This window comes from Pelobates fuscus, chromosome 5, assembly GCF_036172605.1.
Source record: "Pelobates fuscus isolate aPelFus1 chromosome 5, aPelFus1.pri, whole genome shotgun sequence".
Taxonomy (NCBI): Eukaryota; Metazoa; Chordata; class Amphibia; order Anura; family Pelobatidae; genus Pelobates; species Pelobates fuscus.
Genome location: NC_086321.1, coordinates 178795786 through 178808726, shown reverse-complemented (window position 1 = coordinate 178808726; position 12941 = coordinate 178795786).

Below are 12941 nucleotides of genomic sequence, written 5' to 3'. Positions count from 1 at the left end.
CTGCGTGATGCCCCTGGCCTGTACCTTCATTTGCTCAGTGCAGTCTGCCAGCATAGCCCTGGGGCAGTCTGTCATGGTTGTTGCGCCGGCTGTTCGTGCACGTGGCTGTCGTGCGGCGGCCATCTTGAGAAGCGCCATGCGGTGGTCACATCGCGCCCGGGTGGATACTTGAGCCTGGGTTGGCGAGCTGTTCAGCACCCTTACGGACCGGGATGACCCCCCCGGTCCAGGTGGGGGGGGGGGCGCCGGACACCGGCCGGAGACCCGGGAGAGCGGCCGTCTCGTCCCGGCTCAAGCTCCTCACGCCTCGGGCCAGCTTCGGGTAACGGATCGCTTCGTGAAGGGTATCCCCTCGTACCTCAGGATCTGGGGATCCGGGTGAGTGTCGTTGCGGGCTATTGTGACGATTTTTTCCTCCAGTTTGTGCCGTTTTCCCGGTCCCAAGGCGGGAGCTCAGACATAGCGTGTCTGATCCCGTCGGCGGTCCGGCCCCGCCCCCCCTGACTCACTTTTGATATCCCTCTCTATCAGGGTTAAACTAACAAAAGCATATCGTTGGGTTTCACCAACTTTATTAGATAGCAACACTCTGCTGTCCTTTCTGCACCCTAGTGCTCTCAGCTAGCCTGCTGCTGTCCTTTCTGCACTCCCAGTGCTCCAAGCCAGCCTTAACTGCTTTCCTTTCTGCACTCCCAGTGCTCCAAGTCAGCCTTGACTGCTTCCTTTCTGCACTCCCAGTGCCTAGTCTCCTTGACTCTCTCACTGGAGAGAACAGCCTCTCTCCTACCTGCTTCCTGTGAGGAAGCCAGCAATCCCCCTTTTACCTGCCTAGCAGGGAGGGGTTTATTCCCACTGCTACAGCTGATTATCTGCAGCTGAGCAGTGGGTTGGAGGCAGTCCAAAAAACCCTGGCCTGGATCTATGTCTCCCAAGAAAACCACTAAACTGTGGAGTGGAGCATTGGCCCACCCTTCTCTCCAAATGTTCCACCCCAGGGGCCCATAACTAAACATAGCTTTGTGTTGTGCAACACACAAACTACACGTACTTCCCCTGGGGTTAAAAGGCCTCTCTGCCTTCACTTTATCACAACACGCTTAAGATTATTCAGGCCCCACAGACTTTTGCTGGTGGTTCGGAAGTGCTTGACTAATATTTCCAACCATGGCATATACCTTTGCCCAACGTGCTCTTAACTTTTGTGTACAAAGATTAGGAGAAACAAGGCTCTGCTCTGGTTACTTCCACCAAATTTGTCGATATATTTTGCAGGTTTGCCTGAGGAGGTTCTCTGGGACTCTGTTCCCAAGGTTGATGGAGTGATGTGGTGGAACGTACAGTTCCTTTCGGCTGTTTTACCTTTTGATTTGTTCGGGAGTTATTTTACCCAAACCCACTGTATTCAACTCTTGAACGAGGACCGCCCCAGTACCCCATTTCACGCGGCCATTACTAGCGAGGCCAGCTGCGGTTTCCCCTGTCTTGAGTACGGGAGGTTTTAGACCTTTAACACTGATGTCGGGAAAACTAAACATGGACGCAATGGACACCGTAACCACCAAGGAGAAGAAAGTTACTGAAACTCCTACACTCAAGAAAAAAAAGAGAAAACTTCAGAATGGGGATACAGAAGGACTTGATTTGGAACTTGTAACTGATTTAAATGGACTGGAAAATGGCGAGATTGACAGCAATAAGACACCAAAACAGAAGAAAAAGAAGAACCTTGCAGGAAAAAGAGAGTCCTTCTGAAACCGCTGATCAATGTAATGGAGAGCAGAATGATAACAATGCTCTTACTCCAAAGAAAGTTAAGAAGAAAAAGCAAAAAAAGGGCAAAGCTGAAGATATAACAAAGCAAGAAACATCCTCCCCTGAACCTCAGGTTAATGGAGGGCAGAGTGGCAAAAAATATAAACCCCCCCCAAAAAACCTGGCGAATGCAGAAAACGATAACGCAGATAAGCCTGCTGACTGCGACGAACCATTAGCCAAGAAGATGAAAGTAGACCCATCTGCATCAAATGCAACTTCAGGAAATGATGGAAATGAAGAACCAAAATCAGATGATGAGGAAACTAAAATGGAGAAAGCGGCTGGAGCTTTTGAAAATGTTCCCATTTCCAAAGAAACCATAACCAATCTCAGAGCTAAAGGAGTCTCTTACTTATTCCCCATCCAAACCAAAACATTCCACACTGCATACAGCAGCAAAGATGTGGCGGTCCAGGCTCGCACTGGTACAGGGAAAACTTTTTTGGTTTAAAAATAAAATCAGGAAGTATTACTTTACTGAGAGGGTAGTGGATGCATGGAATAGCCTTCCAGCTGAAGTGGTAGAGGTTAACACAGTAAAGGAGTTTAAGCATGCGTGGGATAGGCATAAGGCTATCCTAACTATAAGATAAGGCTAGGGACTAATGAAAGTATTTAGAAAATTGGACAGACTAAATGAGGCGAATGGTTCTTATCTGCCGTCACATTCTATGTTTCCATTAGAACCATTACACCAGTGAACATAAGTACAAAAATGCAAGGGGAATGATTAATGAATGCTTCCCTAATGCAGGCAGTGGTCTTGGTCGTTGAGTGCCTGGAACTCTTTTCAGCTAGACACTCGCACAAACTCCGGCAAAGATTATACCACTGCCCATCCCACTTCCCAACCAGCTATTCGAACGACGTTCTGGAGATGGGAACTACCAACTGGGGGGAGCATTCATTCCCTGAAACCAAGGGAATACCTTGTACGATGTTCGCACAGGAACCCCCGAACAGAGACCGGCCGGTCCTATTTCCCTTAAACTGTTTTGGGCTTTCACCTCGTGGCCAGCTAGACAGAACTTCACCCCAGTGGTACCGTCATATGGTTTAAAATTCAGACAGGAAAAATGCAGGTAAATTAAAAAACGTTATTTGCTTAAAACACAGCAGAGAAATCTAATCTCCCAATTGCACTAACGCGTTTCGACGGATAATGGTCTTTTTCAAGGAGCACTTTGAAAAAGACCATTATCGGTCGAAACGCGTTAGTGCAATTGGGAGATTAGATTTCTCTGCTGTGTTTTAAGCAAATAAAGTTTTTTTCATTTACCTGCATTTTTCCTGTCTGAATTTTAAACCATATGACGGAATTTTTGCATTGAATTACCTGCTTCCAGCATTGCAGTCTCCAATAAAACTTTACAAGGCGCTGATAGTCTGAGCCACTTTTAAACGGCTCAGCACCACATGAGTGGGCAATTTTATACCTATTCTTATCTGTTTTATTGTATCCAGGCTATACTATGTCCTTTATTTTATTGTTTCTTTAGGACATGCTTACAAGCCAGAAACATATGGTAATATTGCCTCTCACTTATTCTATTTGGATTTAATCTAGTATTCAGTTTGCTCTCACCACAAAATTCACGTTATTTGTACTATATATATACCCTGTGCGATTTTGAGTGACTCACATTTGGTGATTTGAGCATTCTTTTCGATTTCTTTTTCCTTTCCTCTGTTTTTTATATATAATGATGTACAGACAGAGTCTCAGATAGGTTCACCTCTGGCTCTTCTATAGGAGGTGCTAAAGGTTTTAAAGCAACCAGGACTTCCCTTTCCTTCCAAGGCTTTAAAAGATTTATATGATACAACTGTCAGGCTTTTTTCTTCCTGGTTGTCTGACTTTATAATTGACATCACTCATTTTTTGTATTATTTCATATGGTCCATGCCAAGTCGCAAGGAACGTGTTCTCGACAGTAGGGATCAGAACCAAGACCCTGTCTCCAGGTTGGAACACTCTGACTCTAGCATTACGGTTATAGCTGTTTTTCTGAGCCTGCTGGGCTTCCAGCATGTGTTCCCTGACAATAGGCATGATGGTGGCCATTCTATCCTGCATTTGAGCTATATGCTCAATTACACTCCTGTGAGGAGTAGTCTCCTGTTCCCAGGTCTCCTTAGCAATATCCAGTATTCCCTGTGGATGTCTTCCATATAACAATTCAAAAGGAGAAAAGCCTGTGGAATTTCCCTAATGGAAAACAGTAGATATGGCAATAAAAAAAATCCCAATTTTTTTAATCTGCATCAATTCCCTTACATAGCATACTCTTAAGGGTTTTGTTGAACCTCTCTACTAAACCACCTCTACTAAAGTCTGTGGGTGATATACTGAGGTCTTCAGATGTTTAACCTGCAAGAGCCTGCACAACTCTTTTGTGACTCTGGACATGAAAGGGGTCCCCTGGTCTGTCAGGATTTCTTTAGGGATACGCACCCTACTGAACATCAACATAAGTTCCTTAGCTATTAACTTTGCAGAGGTATTACGCAAGGGGATGGTCTCAGGGTAGCAAGTTGCATAGTCCAAGATGACTAGTATATACTAGTGCCCCCTACCGGACTTTACCAGTGGCCCCACTAAGTCCATAGCGATCCTTTCAAAAGGCACATCAATTATGGGTAAGGGTACAAGTGGACTATGAAAAGTCTTGAAAGGAGCCCTGTACTGGCACTCATGACATGAGGAGCAATAGTTTGTTATAGCAGCAAAAACTCCAGGCCAGTTAAACCTTCTAAGGACTCTCTCTCTCTCGTTTTTTTCGACTCCCAAGTGTCCCCCTAATATGTGGCTGTGAGCCAACTTTAGTACTGTGTTTTGGTAAGTCTGAGGAACCAACAGCTGCTTAATGATATCTGAATCCTTTTTTTCTACGCCGTAAATTAGGTCATTTTGTACTTCAAAATAGGGTAACGGCAGTGCTTCACCTGGCTGATTAACAACCCCATTTACAACTTTAATATCATTTCTAGCTGTCACTTAAGTGAGATCTTCCCACGGAGCGCTTCTAAAATTACCCGGACTGATCCCAATATCAATTAAGTCATCGTCCTTGTCTGCAGTATTAGTAGGCTCCTCATTAGTTTAAGCTGGGTTATCTCCTAATAATTCTGGTTTAGGGCAGTATATTTTACTTTTTCTTATTTGTCTGTCACAGTGGTCTAAACCCAAGTCAATATCGGTAAAAGGGAACACATTATCCTTGGCAGATTGACTAATTTCTGATAAACTTTGGTTTGTCTTTTGTACAGCTGCCCATAATTCTAGAAAATGAGGAAAGTCTCTACCGATCACTACCTCATGGGCTAATCTAGGTACTACACGAACTCGGTACTTTAAATCCCCATACTGGGTTCCAATATTTACTTCTGCAGTGGGGTATTCTCTTTTATCACCATGGACACAGATAATGCCTATTTTCTCAACATGGTCAGGTTTTACACAAGGTGTTATAGACTCTGCTACCAACGTAACCATACTACCTGAATCAAGTAATGCCTAAGACATTTTTCCATTGACAGTTACACAGCATTTATGAGGGTTATTATCATGGTCATTGTTAACAGCACCATAACAGTTGAACAAAAATGAATGTGCTCTATCATCTTTGCCCATATTGCATTCCATAGGTTCATCCTTCAATGGTTCATCCAGTCCTTGGCCATATGACCATCGTCTTTGCACTTGAAACATTTGAAAGTATAATCTGACCACCAACTAGCTCCTCTCCCAGGCCTGTTAGACCTGAATGCCCCCCTGGTTCCTGATGTATTGTCCCTGGTGTTTTGTATATAGAGCTGCAGCTCTTCAGCTCCCCTTAAACATTGAACAGTTTTACCAGGTCTTGTAGAATCTTGGGGCATAGGATTGCGGGGGTTTTCCTGTGAAGGGGGACGTAGCAGTTCTCTTGCAGCCACATATCTTTCCACCAAGGCAATCAGCTGGTTTGCTGTATGGGGATCACTTTGGCTGACCCAGCGACACAGGGCACCTGGTAAACCATGCAAAAACCGATCCATTATCAAGGTTTCCACAATGTGGCTAGCTGAATGGATTTCAGGTTGCAGACATTTCCGTGCGAGGTGTATGAGGTCAAACATTTGGGAACGTGTGGCTTTATCAGAAGAATATGACCATGCGTGGAACCTTTGGGCACGTACTGCAGAGGTTACACCCAGTTGTGCCAAGATTTCAGCTTTCAATTTGCTGTAGTTACTTGCATCCGCTGGTTCTAGGTCATAGTATGCCTTCTGCGGCTCTCCACTTAGGAACGGTATGCTTGCCCACTCATCAGCCAGCCATCCGTCCCTCTCAGAGGGCGTTCAAATGCCAGAAGGTACGCCTCAACATCATCTAATGCAGTCATCTTCTGACGGTAGTGGCTCGCCCGAATCACCTTTGGCCCCTGATATCTTCGATCAGGGTCTCCATTCAGCTTTTCAGAGAAAGCTTGGATTTCCTGTTGTAGTCCCTGGGTGGCTTTTTGCTGCTCCTCACGGGCTACTTTAAACATCACTGCTTGTGTCACAGCAATCTGTTTCACCAAAGACTTAGCACACTCTGCCTGGGCCAGCACCAGTTGCTGCAGGGCTGCACTGTTTTCTGCAGCTCTCCTGTTAGTCTCCTGTTGCATAGAGGTGGATTGGATCAGAGCCTTGATAACATCCTCCATGTTGAGCTTTAAATGACTTCTACCCTCAGGCTTACGTGGCTGCCTGCATTCTCCACCATATGTAACAAACCACCTCTTTTACAGGTAGGATTTTGTCACAGATCTTACGGTAACCACAGCCTTCTAGGGTAGTCGAAGTCCAGGACACATCCAGCTCAGTTTTTATGATTTATTTGGTGCAAAATATACAGGTGCTTCAAAATAAAATAAACAAAATTCCTTGCTCTTGTATGAGCACTTACTAAACACAGTAATCACTATCTGGAATTGGGTGGCTTTCCCACTTACAGTAAAATATAGTTGCAAGACACACCATTCCTCTGGCTCTTTCTCCCTCACTCTGCAACAGGCTGATCCCTTCTTTTAAAAGCCTGCCTGCTAATTGAACAGCTACAGGTGAGTATCAATTAGTTCACATCTCTGAGCCCTGGTCTGGCTGTTACATAGCAACTAGTGCTCTTGGAGCACTGGCCCACCCTGCTCTCCAAATGCTCAGCCCCAGGGACCCTTACCGTGGTTTGCAGAGTACCAGCAATATATCTTACAAACCTAACATCTTTCCCTGGGACATTTAATTGAGAAACCTCAGTCTGCTGTTTAGTAAAGCAGGCCTAATATATCTTCCCTCAACAACTATTCCACATTTTCTCTCACAATATATATATACTGTAGTTTTAATATTTTCTGTATAAGTTGTCCTTTTATTTTAAGCATAATACACACTGAAATATGAAGTTCCCAATGTAACAAAATTACTCAGAATATTTAAGAGTACCTCACTCTGCATTTTTTCATTTTCCCAAAAATGTTAATTTTTTTCAAGAAAACAACTCTGGAAAGTAACCTTTTTTCCCATGACTTCAAATTTTCTGTAAATTTTCTATTTCTAGTTGTTTGTCCTTCACAAAACTCAACTGATGAGAATTTAAAATCAAGATTTAACAGAGAAATTACACAATGTGAAGAGAGAACGGCAGAATTTTAATCTGGTTTTGGCAAAAAGGTAGTACGTGCCTGTTTAAGTGAGTCAACTGGAAGACCATCAACATAAATTTGATTAAATAATATGAGCAGTTTACAAAAATTAGGTTTCAATTTGTACAGTGTTCAGCTGTAAAGCCATCAGGGCCAGGGGCTTTACCGGTTTTAAGACCTAAAATCAATAGCGCAAGTTCTTATTAGGATTATGAAAGTTTTCTTCAATGTGAGGAATTTGAACATCTTTTAAAAATATTAAGCCTTAAGGCTGGTGTATCTTCTGGTGCAGTATAAACAAACAATTTGGGAAAAGTTGATTGATTTGGTTATGAGAGGTTGCACGTTTTCCTATGGCAGAGAGAATATTTGTGAAAGGTTTATGTAATGTCTTAAGATTTGCTAATCTAGCTAAGAATCTGCCTTCTGGGAGGGACAATATTAACTTGATAGGGCATGGTCAGCGATTGATATGGAAGTTATCTGAATGTCGTCAATGTAAGGTAATAGAGTAGCAGTTACAAACATATGTCAATACGTGAAACAGAATGGTGCACTGAGGAATAAAATGTATAATCACATTATGTGCCATGTAAAATGTGCCCATGGTTATGTAAATTTAGTTGTTGAATAAACTGGTCAAATTCCTAATCATTGGACATATGGTTGGGGCAGCCAGACCTATCCAATCAGGGTCAATTACATTATTAAAATCTCCATTCAGGAATAATCTATCAACTTGGACTTTGGTCTAAAAGGTCAGTTAGCATAAAAATGAGAATAAGGAGCATAGACAATTACAACATAATATCTGAAACCATTAATAAGAACATTCAAAAAGAAATAGTGGCCATCAGAGTCAAGCAACTTTAGTCCATTTTCAAAATGCAAGTTTTTGTGAAATAGTATTGACAATCCTCTGGAATTCAAATAGGAGATGGCTAAAAAAGCAGCTATGGGTCGGGGGATATCAAAGTTGAGGTGAAAGCCTTTAACCAATGGGTTTCTTGTAAAAAATAGCATGCATGACTGGTAAGGTGTTGGATGAGGAGGATAACTTAGACGTGATTTTTTTCGGGTTCCCTTGCGTATTGTAGATGTGTTGTAGATATAATTTGCTTGGTCGATTAGCAACTTGTCCCAGCCTAAGCAAATGGGCAGTGCCGGGTGAAAGAGACCTTACCATATTGAACATAGGGTGGCAGATCGGCCACAAATATATACAACAGGCTTGTAGAAGATTATTATTATTGCAATTTATATAGCGCCAACAGATTCCGTAGCGCTTTACAATATTATGAGAGGGGTTTTAACTATAAATAGGACAATTACAAATAAACTTACAGGAACAACAGGAGCTTACATTCTATAGGAGGTGGGGTGTAAAACACATTAGGACAGGAATTTGCAATCAAATAAGGTGGACTGCCCTTTAGGAGAGGGCAAGAGACAGGTATGTGAGGTATTGGTCAGTCTTGGAGACCATAAGCTTTCCTAAAGAGATGGGTTTTAAGGCACTTCTTAAAAGATGCAAGACTAGGGGAGAGTCTGAGGGCGGTAGGCAGGCTATTCCATAGGAAGGGAGCCGCCCGCGAGAAGTCCTGCAAGCGCGAGTTGGCCGTACAAGTGCGGACAACGGACAGGAGGTGGTCACGGGCAGAGCGGAGAGACCGAGAAGGGACATACCTATGGATCTGTGAGGAGATATAAGAGGGGCTAGAGTTGTTCAGTGCTTTATAGGTGTGAGTTAGTACCTTGAATTGACTCCTATAGCATACAGGAAGCCAATGTAAGGACTGGCAGAGGGGTGAGGTGTGAGAGAAACGACTAGAGAGGAAAATCAGTCTAGCAGCAGCGTTCATTACGGACTGTAGGGGTGCAGTACGGCTTTTGGGAAGACCAATCAGGAGAGGGTTACAGTAATCCATGCGGGAAATTACTAGAGCATGGACAAGCTCCTTGGTAGTATCTGGTGCAAGAAAGGGGCGGATGCGGGCTATGTTTTTAAGATGGAATCCACAGGATTTGGCAACATGCTGGATGTGAGGCTCAAAGGTGAGACCAGAGTCAAGTATGACGCCAAGACAGCGAGCTTGCAAGGATGGACTGATGTTGGTACCACAAACTTGAAGGGAGAGCGAAAGAGGAGGATCAGTATTAGGAGGAGGAAAGACAAGGAACTCAGTTTTTGAGAGATTGAGTTTCAGAAAGCGGGAGGACATCCAGTCAGAGATGGAAGAAAGGCAAGCAGTGACACGTTGCAGGACGGCTGGGGAGAGGTCCGGGGAGGAGAGAGATAGCTGGGTGTCATCAGCGTACAGGTGGTAGTGGAATCCAAAAGAAGTAATAAGTTTGCCAAGAGAGGCAATATAAAGAGAAAATAGAAGGGGACCAAGGACGGAGCCTTGGGGGACTCCAACCGAGACAGGGCGAGGGGAGGAGGTATCATTAGAAAAGGAGACACTGAATGAGCGTTGGGAGAGATAAGAGGAAAACCACGAGAGGACAGAGTCACAGAGACCAAGCGATTGAAGAGTTTGAAGAAGGAGAGCATGATCAACGGTGTCAAAGGCTGCTGAGAGGTCAAGAAGAATTAGTATGGAGTAGTGGCCTTTGGATTTAGCTGCGATTAGGTCGTTAGTGACTTTGATAAGGGCAGTCTCTGTAGAGTGGAGAGGGCGGAAGCCAGATTGAAGGGGGTCAAGGAGAGAGTTGGAATTGAGGAAATGAGACACACGGGTAAAGACAAGTCTTTCCAGAAGCTTTGAGGAAAAAGGGAGCAGGGATATGGGACGGTAGTTAGAGAGGGTGGATGGGTCGAGGGATGGTTTTTTTAGTATAGGTACTACAGTGGCATGTTTCAGGTCAGCAGGGACGATGCCAGAAGAGAGCGAGCAGTTCAAGATGTGTGTTAGAGAAGGCACGAGACAAGTGGAGAGAGATCTGATAAGGTGAGATGGGACAGGATCGAGCGGGCAAGTGGTGGGGCGAGAGGAGCAAAGAAGAGCAGCCACCTCTTGGTCAGTAGCTGGGGAGAATGTCTGAAGGTTAGGAAAGGCATGATCTATGTGTGATTGAGAAACAGAAAGGCAAGGAGGGGAGAATTCTTTCCTTAGCTGTTCAATCTTGTCAGTGAAGTAACATGCAAAGTTATCAGAAGTAAGGTTAGTTTTGGGGGTGGCCACAGCAGGGCGAAGAAGAGAATTAAAGGTGTCAAAGAGACGCCTGGGGTTGCGGGAACATGAACTAATGAGAGAGGAAAAATAGGACTGTTTGGCAAGGGCAAGGGCTGCACTGTATGAACACAATATGAATCTATAATGGAGAAAGTCTGATTGGGTACGAGACTTCCTCCAGGAGCGTTCAGCACAACGGGAGCATCTTTGCAGGTAGCGCGTTGATTTAGTATGCCATGGTTGGGGGCGGGTCCTCCTTGAGGTGCTTGTTTGGAGTGGCGCTGCAGTGTTCAAGGCAGATGTAAGAGTAGAGTTATATATGGAGATGGCCAGTGAAGGACAGGAGAGGGAAGGGATGGACAGCAGTTGTGAATCAATGTCAGCTGACAACTGTTGGAGATCAAGAGAATTAAGGTCCCTCCTGAGTTGAGGGGGGTGAGGCTGAGGTTGTTGGGTGAGGGGGTACGCAAGAGCAAATGATAAGAGGTGGTGATCAGAGAGTGGATGTGGAGTGTTGCAGATATTAGTTACTGTACATGCATAAGTGAAGATTAGGTCAAGGGTATTGCCAGCTACATGGGTGGGAGAATTTGCCCACTGCGATAGCCCGAGGGAGGAAGTCATTGAAAGTAGTTTAGTGGCTGCAGAGGTCAAAGGTGGGTTTATAGGAATATTGAAGTCCCCGAGAATTAGGGATGGAATGTTAGAAGAGAGGAAATAGGGTAGCCAGGCAGCAAAGTGGTCAAGGAAGAGAAGAGGGGAACCAGGGGGACGGTAAATAACAGCAATGTTAGCAGAGAAGGGTTTGAAAAGGCGAATTGAGTGTATTTCAAATGACGGGAAAGAGAGGGAAGGGGGGGTGGGAAGAGGTTTAAAAGAGCAGTGAGGGGAGAGGAGAAACCCAACACCACCACCTTTACATTGAGAGTTTCTTGGGTTGTGGGTAAATTGGAGACCACCGAAGGACAAAGATGCAGGGGTGGCAGTGTCAGAGGGTGAGAGCCAGGTTTCTGTTAAGGCTAGTAAATCTATTGAATGAGAGATAAAGAAGTCATGGACAGCAGTGGATTTAGTTATATTGCAAACAGAGCGTGCGTTCCAGAGGGCAGTATTGAAGGAGGATCTAGAGGAACATGAGATGGGTATGAGATTAGTGTGGGTCCTTGGGTTAGTATGTGCTGTGTTTATTGAGATGGGACCGGGGTTTGGAGAGACATCACCAGCTTCTAGGAGCAGAAGGATAGAAAGGAAGTGAAGGTGGGAGTAGGATTTGAAAGTTTTGTAGGAGGGTATGTATGTAGAGGATTTGGTGGAGATAGGCTGGAAAGGTATGTGTAGAGTGCATGGGATGAATAGAGAGGGGAGGGGAGTAAGGTGGAAGTAATGATGATTGTGTTGCCAGGGACAGGTGAGTGAAAGGATAGGTATATTTTAGTGATTAGAGAAGTTAGTGTTAAAGTGAAAAATAGAAGGGAGAACATTAGAGAAAATGTGTATTATATAGATAGGTAGATCATATATACAAACACACAAATATCAATGAGTGTTTAAACCAATGTAAGGATGCAGTGTGTTAAATGAATTCAGGTGAGGAGAGGTTTAGTGACTTGATTGGTGTGTTAAGGAAACCAGCTGACGTGCACCATCTATAAGTAAGTTGTTGATCATGGGGTGGGATGGCGTGGGGAGGGTAGGGTGGGCAATCTTCCAGAGATTATACCTCTGCTCAGAAGATTCTGCAGGACTTGGTTGCTTGGGAGTGCTGGGTGTTAATGCTGTTTTAAGGGGCCCAGTCTGAAATATAAGGTCTGAGGTTAGAAAAAATAAATAAATAAATAAAACACTATTATGGGTGGGGAGACATGGGGCTATTGAGGTAATTAATTAGAGATGAAAACTAAAGGAGAGAACATTTGGGATAAATAGATAGGAAGGATCAGATAGGTGAAAGTCAAACCATGAACATAAATTTACTAGATTATCAGTGAGAGTAGTAACACTAGCTAAACAAACAATTAAAGTCTTAGAGAATGAACATAAAATGACATGATCATACCAGCTTTAAGAAAAACAAAAACAGAAAATCAGGAAGGGAGATCATTGGAACAGAATCACTCCGCAACTTAGGGAGGCCCAATGAGATGAACGTTGGACAGGATCCAGTTAATGTAATGACGTGAGTTAGAAAACTGGTTGCTTCTGAGACAGATGTCGAGGAGAATGCGCTTTCTGCTTTGTGAAGCTGAAGTGTTGAAGGATAAGTCAATGTAAATTGTATGACCTT